Source organism: Hyaena hyaena, unplaced genomic scaffold, assembly GCF_003009895.1.
Source record: "Hyaena hyaena isolate Hyena2069 unplaced genomic scaffold, ASM300989v1 scaffold_287, whole genome shotgun sequence".
In the NCBI taxonomy this organism is placed as follows: domain Eukaryota; kingdom Metazoa; phylum Chordata; class Mammalia; order Carnivora; family Hyaenidae; genus Hyaena; species Hyaena hyaena.
The window spans coordinates 1,613,292-1,627,092 of NW_024080919.1; the positions used below are offsets into that span (position 1 = coordinate 1,613,292).

A 13,801-nucleotide genomic window follows, 5' to 3' on the forward strand; every position below is an offset into this window, starting at 1 on the left:
GGAAGCTGCGGCCTTATGCTGCAGGCCTTCCCCCAAGTTTGTTGACAGAACTTTCAAAGTGAGTCTACAAGGAAAGAGCCTCTATCTTATTCTTACTTTCTTTTCATTTTACAAGGGTGACAAGTAAGGGGTTGATTGCTGGCAGAGGTCACGGTCATGGCCATCATTACACTGTGGGGAGAAGCTAGCCTCTTGGTCTATCCCCTTCTTGCCCTGTTTCCCCAGCCCCGGCCGGACCAGAGTAACACCCTCCAGGAGGGCCAACATGGTGGGCCATTTCTGGCTCTCTTACTGGGTCAGAAGTTCACACAGAGCTGATGTAAAGCAGAGACGTTTGTTAGAATGTGCAGGCTGTCCCAGGAAAACCGAGGAGGAGGCCTCACTGGGCTTAAGGTTTTCTCTCCGCCGCGCCCTGAACCTCACTGCCTGTCTCTAGTGCTCCCTGTTGGCCACCTTGTGCGACTCTCTCTCTCCAGATGCCTGACTTCCCGAAGGTTGCCCCGCACAGTCTGTAGATGACGTGTTTGTGCCTCTCCCCCACCCCTGCCCCACACACGCCCAGAATTCTTGTGGAAAACCTAATGCCCAAGGTGACGGTGTTGGGAGGTAGGGCCTGTGAGAGGTAATTAGGAGATGAGGGGGAAGTCCTTATGAATGAAATTAGTAAGTACCCTTATAAAAGAGGTCCCGGAGAGATCCCTCCTCCTCTCCGCTATGCGCGGGCACAGTGAGAAAAAAGTTCAGCAGTCTGCAACCTTGGAAGTGGGTCTTCACCGGAACCTGGATGCTCGCCTCCAGAACTGTGAGAACCAAAATATCTTGTTTATAATCTACCCAGTCTGTGGTATGTTGTTACAGGAGCCTGAGTAGACCTCTCACCAGAGACTCACTTCTTTTTCTCAATCCTGACTGCAAAACTCTTCATTGTTCTGGCCTCAGTTAGATGGTCACCTTGATCCCCAAACTGTGTCCAGGGCTCAGGATTACATGCAGCCATCAGGGCTGGGTCACCTATAGCCAGATAGTTGGGAACGTATGATTTCACTCCCTTCTTCCTGGGATCCGAGTGAAGAGCTCATAAAGATAAAAAGGAAAATGGCTACGCTGCATGGAAGACAACAGAAAGTACAGTCAGCAAACCTGAGATTTTAAATAATTTCTGGGATGTGAAATGCAAATGATGTTATGTGGACACGTAGCCCAGGATGAAGAGAAACAGCTCAAAATACACATTCTAGAAGCTAGCAGAGACATTTCCCCATGGAGCGCACAAGAGGCTCCAGGCACAGAGGCAGGAGCACAAAGGTCAGAGGCCCACAACATTTTGCAGCTGCTGCCGCATTTATCCCAGGTGAAATTGCCTGGAGAACTGCTTAAGCAGAGTAGATTTGCCTGAGGAGAGCCCGTGGGGTGACTATAAGGCGGGGGTGGGGGGTGGGAGGGGGCGTGGGACAGAGTAGAGCCTTATGATAATAGACATGGAACGAAAAAAAGGCAACCCCACCCTCAGAATGGGACTCTTCCTGAGTTAGTTAGTTCGGGGGATTTGAGGGCAGCATGGCCATTTCCTCTCGAGCAGTATTAATGTAAGAGCCTGCATGTCCCCAGAACCCAGCCGTTTTACAGACACAAGTCAATGTAGTCCTTTATTCATGAATGTGAACAAATATCTATGGAACATTTGAAAGGTTACAACAACTTAGAAAAGAAGGTCCAAGGTAAAGAAAACAACTGATCCAAGAGGAAACAGACAATGCAAAAAAATAGTACAGAACTGTTTTTTTAAATGCTAATTGATATCCTTAGGGACATTTAAGAGGCTATTGCAGTAATAAAAACCAGGGCAAGGTGATATTAAAAGGAGCAATGAGAAAATAATTGCATTCCTGAAAACTAAAAGAATTTAGTAAGTAACACGTTGGTCATGACCAAATATCAGATTTGGAGATACAGTAGAATGGAAAGTATCTCCCAGGTAACAATATAGAGAGCAGAAAATAGAAAAGCATGGAGGATAGACCTGGAAGACTCAAGGGCTTCAGAGTTCCAGAAAGAGAAAGTAGAGAAAATGCATTGAAAGGAATAGAAGAAAGATATTAGTTATCAGATCAAAAGGGCCATTCATTCAAATAGAATGAATGAAAAACAACCATGCCTGGACAGCCTAGTGAAATGTAAAATCATTGAGGATAAAGATGAAAGCCTAGTTTTTCAGAGATGGGGACAGAACGAAAGAAAGAAAGAGAGCGAGAAAGAAAAACAGGCTAGCTACAAAACATGGAAAGAGCCTAAGTGTCCATCAACGGACGGATGGATCAAGAAGATGTGGTTTATCTATACCATGGAATACTACATGGCAATGAGAAAGAATGAAATCTGGCCTGTGTAGCAACATGGATGGACCTTGAGGGTGTTATGCTGAGTGAAATAAGTCGGGCAGAGAAGGACAAATATCATATGTTTGTACATATAGGAGGATTAGGAGGAACTTATAACTGAGGAACAAGGGGGAGAAGAAGGGGGGAAATGGTGGGGGAGAGGGAGAGAGGCAAACCATGAAAGACTCTTGAATGCTGACAAAAACTGAGGACTGATGGGTGGGGGGGGGATGGGGATGGGCATGGAGGAGGACACTTGTGGGGATGAGCACTGGGTGTTGTGTGGAAACCAATTTGACAACTATTTGTAAAAAAGAAAAGAGAAAAACAGGCTAGCTACAAAGGAATAAAAATCAGATTATCATCAGATTTCTTCTCAGCACTACTGGATGCTAGAACACAGTAGTGCAAGATTCTTGAATTCTCGAGGGAAATAATTTTGAGCTCAGAATTGTATAACTAATAAAAGTAGCAACCACATAAGAGAATAAATAGTTCACACTCGCAAGGTGTCATAAAATTTAAATCCTATGAATTCTTTATGAAACAAAAAATAAACGTTACTTGAAGATGTTATACTGATTGGGTTCTCTAGGAAGCAGAAGTTGACACACAACTAGAGTATAAAATTATAGTGGGGAGTAACATCTGTGAATGGAAAAGGAGAGGACACAATATTAGGTAGGGGTAGTTAGACAGCAATGCAAACCTGATGGTCTTGGTACCTGCAGATACCAAAGATTTCCCTTCAAAGGAGTCCTGAATTGGGTAGGAATGACTAGGTTTTCATAAAATCACTTTGCTCAATCATATGCCAAAGGCTGAAAACCTCCACTGGAAAGCTGAGGTTGACCCTAAAAGAGTTAACACCTGGAGGCTCTCAGTTAACCATTCTCTTTGCAATTGAGCAGTTCTTTCTTGAAAGGCAATCTAGCAGCAAATCTCTGTGTCTGCGGTACATGTATTTCAGTGCAAAGAAAAAAAAAAAAACAACAAAAAACCCTACCACCACAACAACAAACAAAATTTTAAAAAATCCCAAAGAGAGTATATAGAACTTAAGGAAAAAAGGGAACCAACCAAGGAACTCAAATCCCAAGTTGGCAGGGATACAGCAAGTCAAGAAAGCAATCAGGACAAATTAGAAAAAAAACAAGAAGTGTCAGAGGACTCTAAGAAGATGGTCTTTCAAGAAGTAAGTGGATTCTTTGATAATAGTAGTATGATAAGGACCAGGAAGACTTTAGAGGTATGATCATGGCTTGTCACTTTTCTCAAAAAACAAGCCAAAGATAATTAGAAATTTCTGGGGAAAAAATACAAAGAGCTTTATAAAGAATTCATGGTCCAAATATAAAACAAATCAAAATCTGGCACAATTTTGAGAGACTGATGGTGTATATTATGGACTAATTTTCCCCTACCCCTCTCCAAATTCTAATACTAACCCCCCAGTACCTCAGAATGTTACTGTGTTTGGAGATGGGGGCCTTTAAAAAGGTAATTAGATTAAAACGAGGTCATTAGGGTGGGTGCTCATCTAGTAGGCTTATGCCTACTGTCCTTATAAGAGAGTAGGACACAGGGAGAGAGAAATACCAGACATGCATGCACAGAGAGACAGCCGTGCGAATACACAGCAGGAAAGTGGCCATCTGCAAGCCAAGGAGAGAGGCCTCAGAAGAAATTGAACCTGCTGATATCTTGATCTTAGACCTTTAGCCTCCACAACTGTGAGAAAATACATTTCTGTTGTTTAAGCCACCCAGTCTGTGGTATTTTTTAATGGCAGCCCCAGGAAACTAATACAGGATTGGTGATGGAAATGAAATTTACTTTCTTTTCTGCATTCTTTGGTATTGTTTGTATTTTTGTTTAACTATATTATACAAGTTATTTTACATAATGTGTAAGGCAGATCATTTTATAATTGTCTAATAAAAGTTGGTTAGAAGTGAAAGAACTGATGACCAAAGATATGAAATGACTTGCCCTCTGGAACAGAGTTAAGTAATGGCAGATGAGTGAGTCTCTGGCTAGGACTCTGTAGCACTAGTTGGTCTCCCTGTCCCCAAATGGACACTTGAGGCAAGGTTAGGCAATGACCAGGACATTCTGGGAGTAGCAGTTTTCCACTTAGTAAATGGAACTCTCTTCTTACCTCTGGAACTCAAAGATCAAATCCCTAAGATTTGTTAACAGTGGTGTTCCACAAAAGTTATGTCAAGATGCCCTCAGATCTGAAGGGGAAAAAATCACTGTTCAACTTGAAAAATACCTTACACATATGCACATGAAAGAACTTTCAATTTCTTCCTCTCAGGTGAGGAAACCATTTTGCAGAGCAGGAAGCTCTATGAAGAAATGTTAAATAATTTCTTCAGGATAACTCTTCAGATTGAGGGAGCAGGGTTGAACCCAGGTTTACTGATTCTTCATCCACGGCTTTCTATAATGTGCACTGTTTCCAGGAAGGATTCCATAAAATTGGAATGAGAACATTTGCTTATTATGAGAAACCACAGAGATAATGTTTCCAAGGTTAGAAAGGGAACCATTCTGGATAACTCCAGGGAAGATACAGCAGATTTGTGTTATTTGCTGCAGACACGTTCTATATAGTCACCACAAACAGTGGTTTAGTGAATACTGAGCCATTGCTCCAAGGAGAAATACAAGGTTAAGTTCCTTTGAGCCTCTCTTCACAACATTATCTTAAGTGATCAATATGTGTTTTGTGTGTTACTGTTTAGACACCTTATTTAGTATTGTGAATGGCCATAAAATAAATGGTAGCAAGTAGGAAAATTTACAAATATGGAATCTGTGAATCATGAGGGTTAACTGTATTATTAGGCCAAGCCAATTCCTGCATTATAAGCCAAATCACTATGTGAAAAGATTTTAATGAGACCAACCGTTGGCCCCCTACTTCCCTTAAGGAGGTTAAAAGGAACCATTTGCACTACAGAGAGATTGCAAGACTGACCCCTCCAGTTCCCAGGGCTCCATAAGACTGCAAGTCTTTCACACTTAGGAAAAGTAGAACTATCGTCTTGTTCATACAGTGTTTTTCCTAAAGATATGATTTGGAGGGCTAGGGCTGGGAAAAGATGTTACAGGGAGATTTTCTTCAGAGATTCATATGTATTTCTTTAATAAATATTTATTCAGTCTCTACTACGTGCCAGGCACTGTTAGAGTGCTGAGGATGCAGCAGTAAGCAAAACAACCACAAATTTCCGCTCTGATGGAGCACATACTTTGAAGGGACAGACAGACAATAGGTTGACAATAAATGATATGTACAGTAGGCTTAACAGTGGTGAATGCCAAAGGAAAAAATAAAGACTCCAAACTGTGGAGGGTACAGTGCTTTTCACAATGGCAAATTGACATAGACTACCAGCAACAAAATAAATTGCTGCAGAACACACACATTTATTTTAAATGATGGGAGATAAAATTCCAGTTCCTTTAGGAAAAATTAGTTTGGCAAGTTGTATTTCCTATGAAGAAATAATAAAGGCTTGTTAATTTAGTCATCTGACATAGTGATATATTTTTACTAATAGAAACTTCACAAATTGCCCTTTATTTTGTACAATGGAGAAATTAAATGTAATTTCACTTTTATTATGAATAGATAATGTCATGAAAAAATTATACATCCTATCGTAAGAATATTGAAATGCCTTTTTTGTATAATATATAAATATATATATATAATAGCAAATGTTCTCATCCAAATCTTATGGAAATAGAATAATAGAATAGAATGTATTAACTTGGGTTTGTAGACCTATGGTATTCACTTTCAATGGGGAAGGAATGAATTTGAGTATACTGGGTATAAATGTTGTTTTGATATTAAATAAGTAGTTATATTTGACTTTACAGAATTCAAATGTCTAAAGGTGCTATGGTGGTGTTGTAATTAAGCAGACAGACCCTAGAGCTATACTGCCTGAGTCCAAATGCTGGTTTTCTTGTTATTAAAGTCACAGGTTAATTAGCAGCTCCAATTTTCCCACCTATGAGATGAGAAATAATAGTAGCAACTTCAGAGTCTTGCTGTGAATATCCATATTAAACACTTAGAAAAGAATCTGGCACATAGTAAGTACTATATATGTATAATATATATATATATACATATATAGACACTATTTAAAAATATATTAAAAGTTTCTTAGCAATGTCTACTATCCTGGAAAATTATGGCAGGAACTTTACCAAAATTTGTAGCCAGGATGGATTGTTTACTAATATCCACAGCTCTAGAATCACTTTTGTTTTCTTTTTAGAATCACTTTTAAAATTCAAATAAAAATCCAACTTTTCACTCACTTGATGAAGCTGCAGTTATTCATTGGTCAGAGAAGAGAAAGTGGCGACAGCTACCAAGGCTACACAGGCTTCCCAGGTAAAGAAATGCTGCAGGGAGCTGGGGGTGGGGGGTGGGGGTGGGGGGTGAGTGGAGAGGAAGAGGAGGGGGAGATGGAGAGGAGGAGGGAGAGGAAGCGGCAACAGGGGAAGTGTTTGGGAATTTGCTCTTGTAGAATTTGAGGATTTTGAGTCTTTGGGGATTTTCTTTTGAAGAAGGCCCTGGGAATTAAGTGAGGATGATTGCTACAAAGGGCAGTTAAAGAGAAAGTTACATAGTAAACAGAGTGACAGGAGCGAGAATTCGTTTGAAAATGAGAACTCTGGGAAGGAGTCGGGCAGGGAGGAGGAGACAGATCATTTTCAGGAAGGACAAATGTAGTTGGGAATCTAAGAGCACCGCGGAGACGCAATATAGTGCAGCTGTTACAACCATGGGTTTGAGGATCGGCCTATTCTACTCCTTACTGACTGGGTGATCTTGGCCAAGTTTATTTAAACTTCCTGTGGCTTCGTTTGTTAGTCTGGAAATGGTGGAGTGATAATGCTGATAGTACCCATCCCATTGATCGTGTATTAAGTGAATATATAAATATAAAATAATAAACTAATAAAAAAAACTCTTAATAAAACTAATAAAAAGCTCTTAGGGTAACTTCAGGTACTAAACACTATGACTGTTGGTTATTATTGTTCATTTGACAGATTCTTTTAATTCATGAAAGAATGAATAATCTTTTCAAATACAAATGCTCCTGTGATCTTAAAAGCCGTCACTTCCCACCTCCTTTCAAATCCCTTAGTTTGATGGATGGGATGTGCTGAGAAAAGAAGTAAGAGAGAACATAGAAAAGTAGAAAATAAATAGGCAAGTGAACCACTTTTATTTTCTATGAAAACTTTATCCTCTTACTCAGAATAACCTGTATCTTTTAGGTTTTGGTAGCTAAACTTTTACTCTCTGAGTATGCTACATATATTGTTTAAAAAACAAATTCCGGGGCGCCTGGGTGGCTTAGTCGGTTAAGTGTTCGACTTCAGCTCAGGTCATGATCTCGCGGTTCGTGGGTTCGAGCCCCGCGTCGGGCTCTGTGCTGACTGCCAGCTCGGAGCCTGGAGCCTGTTTCAGTCTGTGACTCCCTCTCTCTCTGACCCTCCCCTGCTCACGCTGTCTCTCTCTCTCTCTCCTAGAAATAAATAAAACATTAAAAAAAAAAAAAAACAAATTCCATCCTAAATACAATGAGGAAACTTTTGAAATGAAGGCATTTTATATAAAACTGTTATGCTAATAAGTTAATGAGGATATAGACTTAAGTTTTTCAGTTCCTGATGGCTTTCATTTGTTACTTTTAAACCTAGGTTAGCTTTAAAATATTGCTTTCTGCAATTATAATAAATAAGCCTGAAAAGTGCCCAAATAGACCATTCTAAAAATATTTAAGAAAATGTTGGAATTTCATTCCCGAAGTGAAAATCTGCACTGAAAAATTTCTCCTCAATTATTGTTCACCAGAAAAGAAAGTGCATTGTAGATCTCTAAGAAGAGATGAATCTGGACAATGTTTCAGGAGTGGAGACATTTGGGTACCAGAGCAGGTTACTCAGAAGGAAAAAACCTTCACAAGGTAAGATCCCCTCTTTTGGGCCTGGGAACAAGGACGTACCTGGCCTGGGAGGGGAGGAGGAGCTCTCAGGAGCTGAAGAGGTTGATCTAGTAATAGGCTTTTTCAGCTTAGAAAGTTGGGATGGCAGCCCCAGCAGTGAGCAGAATATGTTAACAGCTGTCCTATTACTGCTGATTTGATTCTGGGAATTTAGCTTTGCTTCTTGGGGACAGCCCGGGAACAGCATGAAAATTCTAGAAAGTTGTATCACACCTGTTTAATACTGAGCATGTTTAGGTGTCTTTTCGGAAAAAGACTTTTCTCAGAAATGACATGCGTTGTAACAATTGATCAATTGATCAACTGATATGTTTTTAGTTTCCTACCTCATTTTTACTACTGGGCAAAATACAAATGTAAGCTCTGACTCTAAGATACCATTCTAGAAAATCACTGCTAATTTGAGCCATATGCCATTTGGAAAGGGCTTTGTTTTACAGAAACTGGTTATATACAACTTAATCAAAATTTCTGGCCCTTTGTACTCTAGAATAGCTCAGGAATAATATACAGATAAGTGTTTTGTAGGTGCTTAGGAGGGGTGCAGGCTGGAAAAAGAGGGGTTTTGGAGAGGTGGACTTGTGTTTCTCAAAGGTTTTTCTTTGTTGGAGAAGGACTGGTGCTCTGGGGATGGATTTGCCTTCATATCAGTGAGGAGGGAGGGAGGGCAAGATGCTAAAATATTTTAAGATAACTCTGTAATTGAGTCAGAGGCTTCATTGGGTACACCAAGTGACCATTAATTTTTATATTAATCAAATTATTCATATCAACATGCAAAAATTAACGTACTAAACCTTCCTAAAATCTAAAGATTTTAGCGGCTTTTGCATTTCTAGCAGGTGGGAATTTCTCTATTCCATGTTACAGGTTAAACATTTACTCATTTAACAAATATTTCCTGGCCATCTACCATGTGTCAGGCATTATTTTAAGCCCTGGGGACACAAAAATAGCCAAAAATCTTTGCCTTCACAGTGTGGGAGACAGATAATAAATCAAGATTAAAAAGTATGTTAGTGAAAGGCACTAAGGAAAAAAGGTAGAGAATAGGAAGCATGAGATGGGCTATAATTCTAGGCAGCATGGTCTGGGAAAGCCTGTGAAGAAATGACATTTGAGAAAAGATCTTGGGTAAGTTTCTTCATCGTCCAAATACACTGTATGTTCTAAATTTAATTCTGACTCAGAGCTGCACAAAGTAGCAAGAAATTTCACCCCAGCCAGGTTTTTAAGAGTCTTCCCAACTTCCTCAGGGTTTCTGTCTTCCTCCTCCAAGTAAGCTTCTAGCCCCTCATCTTGCTCCAGCCTGGTTGCTCCTGGGTCTCTGTGTCCAACCTTGCATGATTCCTTTGAGGGGCGAGGTGTGGGTACAGGAATCTTTTGTAATGGCTAAGAAGCCATGACTTAAATGTGTCTGTCACACAGGCTTCCAAGTGCTATCTCATCAGAGGGGCTGTCCCTGTGGGGATATTGCCAGTGGACTGGGGACACCCTGGGACCTGGGGCCTAGACCCATCCTGTTCCAAAGGTGTCACTGAAGGTTCTTGGTTTCCTCATGAGAAAGAATTCAAGGACAGACACAACACAGTAGATGTATCCCACACAACACGACACAAGTGGGAAAGTTTATTAAAGCTAAAGTATATTCTTCAGATGTGAAAGCCGATGACAGAAGGAGAGCTGTTCATGCTGGGGTTTGGGTTTCTATCTTTTATTGACAGTTACTAGGGGGTGGAATATTCATTACTAGGGGCAGGGATTTCTTGGAAGCTGGGTTTTGGCCTTTTCTTCCTTATTTGGCCAGGCGTTTCCTGTCATGGCACCCACCATCTTGGGCCTGTCTGGTGTGATCTGGCTTTTTATGGAGTGCTGCCTGGACAGGCCTCTGACTTCTCTGATAGCTGGCCATGACTTCCTCTTTGCTGGCTTCCAGGTATCCTGCTAGAATCTAACTGAGTGCTTACTCTAACACAGACACAAGTCTGGGCTGCTCTGGGAGCTCCCCTCCAAACTCCCAAACCCATCTTTAGTCCAGAGGCCCCTCACAATGGGGCTGCTTCTCTCCCTCAAATTTCAACCCATATCTTTCTAACAGCCCTTCTAATAGCCCAAGCACCCAAACAAAAGCCTGGGTGGTGGTCTTCCAGGTGTCTCTCTATCTTTGGTTTTAACCTCCAAGGTCACAGTAGCAAGGGAGTGACCTTTATAAGACGAATCTCAGAAGGAGAGCCCTCATTCCTTTGAGTTTCACTAAGGACAAAACACAATGTCTCAATAAATTACCTTGCCATACATTCAAATAATGAATGTAGTCAACATGAATTATTTCTGTCTGTCAATATACTCAAGAATTGTTGGAAAAATATTTCTGTTCCCCTTTGGCCTATCAGCATTATGAGCATTTGTGCTTGAATTTAGAGGGGGGAAAAGATGTTCCTTTATGAAAATTGTTACCCAGACTATTTGCTTTCTGTTCCCCCTCTGCTGCTTGGGAGTAGATTTATAATAGTTCAGTTTATGTAAAAGACCAGGAACCCTGGACATGGCATTGGTAGTGGCTGGCAGAAAGATTAGGAGACAGATGAGGGTCAAATGGAAGAAAGGGAGGAGTGGGAGAAGGGAGGAGAACAGGGAAGAAGGTGGAGTACTGAGAACCAAGGAAGAGAAGAGACCGAGGAGAAAATGAAGTTAGACATTCAGGATGAGGGAATGAAAAAAAAAAAAAAGACATCTAGAACAAGGAGTAAGGATGATAAAGAAGCAAGTGAGAAGCACTGATTCAGTGTTAACTCATGCAGTGGGAAGGCTGGGAGTTTGACATGGTGTCACCGAGCAAAAGTCAAGGTGGCGGCAGAGCTGCATTTCTTTTCTGGAGGCTCTACAGGAGAATCCATTTCCTTAAATTTTCAAGCTTTTGGAGGTTGCCCGTATACCTTGGTTTATGGCCCTTTTCTTCCCGTAACTTCAAAGCAGATCTCTGACCATTCTTCTATCATCACATCTCTCCCATAGCCAGGAAAGATTGTCCATTTTTAAGGAGCCATGTGATTAGATTGTGCCCACTTAATAATCCAGGATTATCTCCCCATCTGAGAATCATTAGTAACGACATCTGCAAAGTCCCCTTTACCGCAAAAGGTATATATTCACTGATTCTGGGAATTAGGAAAAGTACATCTTGGAGGGGTCATCATTGTGCTAACCTCACAGACTATGTAGCCCTAATTGGAACCGTCTCTGTAGATCAAAAGATGAGGCAGTGCATTACAGGTGGGTGTATCTGCAGGCTAGGCCACATCACATGTGTTTTAGCATACAAACCATTTAAAACATAGAAATAGAATGTAATTTATTCTCAAAGAATTAAAATATACATTTTTTGGTAAAGAAAAATGCATATACATATTTTTATTATGTTCTTATGTAATACAGGAAAAAAAATAAATAGATGAACTTTGAAACCTTATATGAAATGCCCTACTCTGATAACCTGAAGCCCAGGACTATGTAGTAAGCCACTCAAGTGCTGGTTCATCAGACCCTTTATGAGGATCACGGTGAACATGTTTCCTCTTGGTGCTTCTCTGCTAAGATGCTTATGGATTCAGAATAACTGCAGGTGACTCTGGATGGCAGCTTCTGTTGATCCCTACAAGATGCCTAAAGGGCCTCTCCTCAAATGAAGAGTTGGTCCTTGTTTTTATGTAGCTAATGGGCATTCTGTAGATTCATTTCCTCATTCATACACATTCATCATTGTAACCAGTAATTACGCTTTGTGGGGAATTAACAAGGACCCCGTTATGAATTTAATCCTACCATCTGATTCTGATTCTGATTCATGTCCTGTTCTCATCTTTCTACTTTTGTACCAGCTCTCTGGATAATCTGGGAGTAGAAGTAAAACATTCCATGTGAGAAAGAAAAATGAAGTCTGGGAGAGAAAGAAAGGAACTTTGTGATTTACAGGTTGCTCTCCAAAAATAGGCCTGACCTTTTTGCTTTAAAAGACTTTGAGAAGGAAATGTGGCTCAAATTATCCACAGACAGGGCTATTTATCTTATGTTCCCATCAAGTGGAAAATAGCACTTGATTGTTGAATACAGAGTTCCAAGCACTTGCTAGTCACGAGAGCCATTACTACTGGGTATCTTCCTTAATCTATGTAAGAAGTCACATTATACGAACATATCCAGATTCACATAAAACCACCTCATATTTGCCAATCACTTGACTCTGTAGAGTTCTTTCACCTCAGCTATTTCAACTGTCTCACGGCAACTTGGTAGGTGGTCAGAGCAGATAAGAAAATGGAGTCATAGATCATCCCTCATGATCAGGGAAATGCAGGTCAAAACCGCACTGAGATACTACCTCATGCTGGTCAGAGTGGCTAAAATGAACAAATCAGGAGACTCTGGATGCTGGTGAGGATGTGGAGAAACGGGCACCCTCCTACACTGTTGGTGGGAATGTAAGCTGGTGCAGCTGCTCTGGAAAACAATGTGGAAGTTCCTCAAAAAATGAAAAATAGAACTCCCCCATGACCCAGCAATAGCACTGCTAGGAATTTACCCAAGGGACGCAGGAGTGCTGATGCATAGGAGCACATGTACCCCAATGTTCACAGCAGCACTCTCCACAATAGCCAAAGCATGGAAAGAGCCTAAGTGTCCATCAACTGATGAATGGATCAAGAAGATGTGGTATATTTATACCATGGAATACTACATGGCAATGAGAAAGAATGAAATCTGGCCACGTGTAGCAACATGGATGGAACTAGAGGGTGTTATGCTGAGCGAAATGAGTCAGGGAGAGAAGGACACACACCATATGTTTGCACATAAAGGTGGATTAGGAGGAAGCTAACGGAGGACCATGGGGGAGAAGAAGGGGAAAAATAGTGGGGGAGAGAGGGAGGCAAACCACGAGAGACACTTGAATGCTGAGAACAAACTGAAGACTGATGGGGGTGGGAGAGAGGGGAAGGGGGGGATGGGCATGGGGGAGGGCACTTGTGGGGTTGAGCACTGGGTGTTATATGTAAAGCAACCTGACAATAAACTATTTAAGAAAAAAAATGGAGTCATAGAGCAGTTAACCATATTCTCATCTCACTTGGTCACAAGGCTACGTAGTGAGAGTTTAGATTAGAACCAGTTTTCCTAACTTTCAAACCAGGGCTTTTCCTACTTGATTATATCAGTTTTTAAAAAAAATCCAGTAACTCAAGAGGTAAAGCAGAGTTTTAATGATTTCATAACTGTCAGAGTTATAACACCACTTTTCACATTTCACTTTCAATGTATATTTAGGCTCATTTGACTGTAATTTGGTGGTGGGGGGAATAAGAAACAGAAAAA

General features: G+C 40.8%; 1 protein-coding gene across 2 annotated transcripts in view; it reads right to left on the minus strand.

The window, feature by feature from the left end:
- Nucleotides 1–5,799: 5,799 nt before the first annotated feature.
- The window catches only part of DNAJC5B (DnaJ heat shock protein family (Hsp40) member C5 beta), an 89,425-nt gene continuing 81,423 nt past the window's right edge, over nucleotides 5,800–13,801 (minus strand). For both annotated transcript variants that reach the window (XR_005530928.1, XR_005530929.1), the window contains one exon: nucleotides 5,800–5,887. The gene's annotated coding sequence lies outside the window, so the exon portion shown is untranslated. The remainder of the gene's footprint in view (nucleotides 5,888–13,801) is intronic.